A 5498-nucleotide genomic window follows, 5' to 3' on the forward strand; every position below is an offset into this window, starting at 1 on the left:
GGTTTGGGTTTAAGATTTGGGGATTGGGGGTTTAGGATTTGGGAGTTAGGGCTTAGGGTTTAGGGTTAGGGGTTTACAGTTTAGGGTTTGGGTTTGGGGTTAGTGTTTAGGGGGTCAGTATTTGGGGTTTAGGGTTTAGGTTTTGGGGTTCAGGGTTTAGGGATTAGGGTTTAGGGTTTAGGTTCAAGGTTTAGGGTTTAGGGTTTGGGACTTTGGGTTTAGAATTTAGGGTTTAAGAGTTTGGGTTTACGGTTTGGGAGTTTGAGGGTTTGGGGATTAGGGTTTAGGGTTTCGGAGTAAGGGTTTAGGGTTTAGGGTTTGGGGGTTAGGGTTTAGTGTTTAGAGGTTTGGGTTTAGGGTTTAGGGTTTAGGGGTTAGGTTTTAGTTTTTTACGGTTTGGATTTAGGGTTTGGGGGTTAGGGTTTATGGCTTGGGAGTTTGGGTTTAGAGTTTGGGATTCAGGGTTTAGGGTTTGGGGGTTAGGATTTATGGTTTAGGGTTTAGGATTTTGGGGTTAGGTTTTAGGATTTGAGAGTTTGGGTTTTAGTTTTGGGGGTTAGGGTTTAGGTTTAGGGTTTGGAGTCAATTTAAAATTTTAGATTTTATTATTTTTCATAAAGTCAAATTTAAATTTATTAAGATTTTAACTTCTTATTAATGTGAATGTTAAATTCTTATGAGTTGTAAGTAAATTAGTTTTTGTAAATAAAAATTTTATCTTTTTCAAACTCGCAACCTGAATCTATTAAAAAGAATAATGGAAAATAGGTTATTTCTTGCTTTTAACTCGCAACCTAAGCATATTAAAAAGAACAATGGAAAATAAATTATTTCTTGCTTTTCTTCGCTTCGACGGTTGGTGTAGTCTACATTAGCATAGATTAGTTGGTTGGTGTAGTCTACATTAGCATAGATTAGTTTGTCCTTAGAGGAGAGAACTCCAAAAAAACCAATCAAAGCCATGCTCAAAATTTCCCGACTAGTTCCTAATCGGAGTTAATCCATTCATTCACATTCGGTTTCATACTCACAACAACCCTACCATTTAAGTAATGATCAAGGTTTTAAAACTTTCAAGATGATTAGAAGTTGTATCAGTGGATAGGATAGATTACACTTGAATCAGTTATGGGACTAGATAGACCAAATTACCAAATTATATTTATAGCAGTTGTGGGAGTTGATAGAGCATGTTGCACTTATATCAAATCGACTTTAGATTTGTATTTTATTATACTTTATTTCATTTTACACTATCCATGAGTTCATTATAAATCGTTATTTTTTTTCACATTTATGCATGTATCTAAGCCTTGTAAAGCCTTTTCGGCTATTCCCAAAGCATGAAATTGACACTTATATGATTGGGAAGAATGAAAACTTGAGGTGTATCAATGGGACTCATTGTACTTTTGATTTATCAAAGTAATTGTAGTTTTCATGCAAAAGTATTATATTTTCTGTACCTAAAAATTTTGTTGTGCTTTAATATAGGATGGATCTTGAGGCTATAGCATTTGTCAATGGTATGTCACTAAAATACAATGGAAGAATTTATGTCCCAAAGGACTTTACAAACTGGACCATTGTTGACACAACAAAGAAAGCATGGTCCTTGCTACTGAGCAAAGGAAATCTCATTCTAGTGATGACAAAGAGAGAGTTGGAGAAAGATAAGCGGGCATCAGATGTATCTTTCTCAAAGAGCAATTTGATTGAAGGGGACACCTTACTAGGAATAAAAATTGAAAAAGATAGCAATACAATGATGATTTACACAAAGTCAAGAATGAGCAACAAATTGTTTCTTCTTTCAAAGAAAGATGCAATGCACTTTGTGATGCCACCGCCAAAAGCACCTAGATTTCTTGAATTGGTTCTTGCATTGGAGATCCTTCAACATGTGTGGGAGGAATTTCCCATTGAGGAAGCAAGAAAAATGCAGTCAAAGATAATCCTTAAATACTTTTCGGGTGTCATTGAAAAAGGAAAGAGAATCCACACATGAGAAAGGAAGTGATGAGACCCATGTAGACCTGGTTCATGGTAATACAAATGAGAGAGGAACTAGAGTGGATGAGACAGAACACATTATAGCATTAGATGAGGGTCTTGTACACATGGAAGCTTACAAGGGATCTACATCTGAGACAGGAATTGAATTGGCTCAGACACGACATGCATTAGATGATATAGGACATGCACATGCATCTCAGACAGGAATTGAATTGGCTAAGAGACGACATGCATCAGATGAGATAGGACATGCACATGGAGGCAGTCAATAGAGTGAGCGACAATTAGTTAAAGCGGTTGAAAAGTCAAGCAAGCAAAGAAAGAACCTAAGTTTTTTATAAAATAATTGCTTGAAGTACAAAGTATTCAAAACGTTGGTTATGTGTCATAAAATTTATATTTTGATGCACACAAGTTTTTTAGATGGTGCAAATAGGCATGATATTCATCTAAATCATGCCTTGTCATTTGATTTGATATGTGTCATCATGCCATTTATATTTGATAATCAAGATGCAGGGATGTTAAAAACTGATCTTTTGGGCCAAAACAATCAAATGTTGACATCTTGCCAAAATATTTAACGCGCTCCCTGTTTTGGCCCAAAAGAGGACATTTTCACATCCCTATATCTTTTGATTTACAAGTCCAAATGGGGTCATGTTACATATCAAATCAAATGGCAAGGCGTACTTTAGATGATTATCATGTCTTTGTGCACCATCTAGTAAAATTTAATGCACCAAAATATGAATTTGTGGTCAATTTGTTGCATTGGTAAGATTAGTGGGAGGTAAGAATAAATCATTAGGGAAGGATATTTTTGCAGTAACAAAGAAACATGGGTTTTGTTCCAAGAGTGAACAGAGTTAAAAAAGCTAAGCATTTACATATGCATGGAATCTAGACTAATCCATGCAAGGAATCCTTGGAAGATAATCTCAATTACTCTAGTGGAAAGAGAGAAGTTGATTGCAGTAGGGTTTGTCTTTGATACAAACAATGACTTGGAAATTAAACATACAAACTGTCTCATGGATTATGTGAAATTAGTGTTAATGGCTTTAAAGTTATATGCATGTTTAACCTTCTGGCATTGAGGGAACGTATGCACTTTTGAATAAGTTCTAATTTTTTGCTACTAAAATGGGGGATTTATAAATCTTTTATTGTTTTTTATCGCTCGCTTTTTTTGGCTCGCTCGCTTTTTGTTGCTCGCTTTTTGGTAATCCTCATGCACATGCATCTCTCGTTTATGGTATTACTCACTTAGATGGTGCAACCCTTGAGTATACTTTAAGTTGAGGCAATAGAAGAAAAAGTAGGGCGATCTAAAGCGGTTCACATAGAGCCCCTAAAAAATAAACCCTGACATCAAATGCAAAAGGTGAGTACTTCACAAGCTATAGTTCGAAGTCCTATAACTCAAAAAAGAGGTCATTCATATACAAAGAAAGGGCAAAGAAGAGAAGAGGAAGACCATAAAGAGGATGCAAAGGGTCTTGAAATGGAGTCAAATTCAGATACGAAAATGTTATCAATGAAGAACCTAAATCTTCGCTTGAATGAGGTTGTGATAAATGAGGATCCAGGATATATGTGGGGCCAAAAGACTCAAGTTATACATGCTTCAATGGTGGTCAAAGCAAGCATCTTCACCAAAAGTAGGACCTTAGATATTGCCTATGCTAAAAAGATTTTTCAAGCTTTAATTGATGGAAAAAAACCAGTTGTTTCTAATTTGGTACTCTATCCAAGGCATTTTGGCCAGTCAAAGGAGATTCTAGTCAATCCATCAATTTCTTTCAGCCGATAGATTTTGATATGCAATTCACTAAGTTCCTCAAAAAACAAGTTCCCTCACTTCAAAAAGGATAGAGTTCAGTGAATGGTCGAGAATTGTTGACATATAAAGGATGCCAAGAGAAATTTCTTAGCTCATTGCACATTTGAGGTAATAGATGGTCAGCACTATGCCTATGCTTGTAATGAGCATTCTAGAGAGGCATACAACAAAGGAGAAATTACTTTTATCAAACCTTCGCGAGTGTGCCTCAATTCCACTACTATTTTGCATGCATTTGTATCTTTAAGAACGAGAAAAAATATTTGATTGAGTTGGAAAGACTTAATCATGACATTCATGCACTACAAAAGATCACCTCCACTTCAGAGATGTTGCTCAAAGCTAGGATCATATGGAGAACTTTTCATTCTCCTGTGACCACTCTCAAAAGAACTACAACTAAAGTGGAAGCGGATAATCTTGTTGACTTCTCATGGTTGAGTGCCATTGTACCAAGGGGAAAGTAGGAAAGAACAAAGGTGATTACAAGCTTTAAGACAATAAGGGACAGGTGTCAAAACTACACAAGCATACTTTTCCATAGTGATGAAGTTTTTCATTAGATAAAAGACATGTGTCTTGCATGTGAGAAGGGAGATGTCACATATGAGGCTCCATCATTGATTAAAGACAAGGGAAAGAAGATTGAGAAAAAAGAGATGACAGCTCACATGTGGAGGCCTCTAAGAAACTTGCCAGACAAATACACAAGTCTTGCTGTAGAGAAATTAATGTCCAAAGAATGGTTTTTTAGCAAAAAGGATAAAGATCATTGCATGGAAGATTGCATCATCCAACAGGTCAATCGTGATGCAGTAAAGAGTGCAATTGAATATTCACTGGCAGAAAAAAAAATTCCAATTAGCCAATGTAAATTTGATCATAGCATTGTGAGGCAGATGGCATCAGCTTTATTGTCGGCTAAACAGAAGGCTTGGGTGCATAAATGGGTGAAGGTAGAAGATGATGGATATGAAATTACTCCTTCTATGGCAAGTGACATTCCGAAAAATGTGTATGCATATGCACAAAAAGTCATCAATAAGCACACTCTCAGAAAAGCAAAAACTTTGAATAAGAGCTTTTTTTTCATACATGAGATCATTTCAGAGTCTGGAAAGAGTGTTGAGTGCAAGGGAGTTTCATTGAATGTTTTTTTGTCTGAGGACACTACTTGGGAGAGGCCTCAGCTTTTCTTTGTCCATGAAATATCACTGCATGACATTCATCAACTCCTTGATAGAATATTACATACCACCATTGGTAGAGTGGGACTATGTAACATAGTCATATTTGCTAATAAAGATGACAAGGAAAAAATGTCTGCTACCCTAGAAAAACAATATGGCAAAGAGCTTAAGATTTACAATGGTATATACTCAAGAAAGAGGGACGAGAGAATGCAGTCTCAAGATACAGACTCTTGAAACCTTTTTCTTGTGCATGAAGAGCCCTTACAATGATCACTCCTCACAGAACAACATAAGAGGGAATGCAAAGAGATTACAACTAGTGCTAGAAGAGCATGAAGCTCCAAGTCCCCTCCATCGCAACACAAATCACTATGAAAGGCCAGCAAAAAGTGCTAATCTTTTAATTAGTATGATGGAATTTTTGTTGCCGTCCAGATGGGAAG

This window comes from Dipteris shenzhenensis, chromosome 2 (genome assembly GCF_047967505.1).
Source record: "Dipteris shenzhenensis isolate YYH24624 ecotype China chromosome 2, Dip_SZ_1.0, whole genome shotgun sequence".
Lineage (NCBI taxonomy): Eukaryota > Viridiplantae > Streptophyta > Polypodiopsida > Gleicheniales > Dipteridaceae > Dipteris > Dipteris shenzhenensis.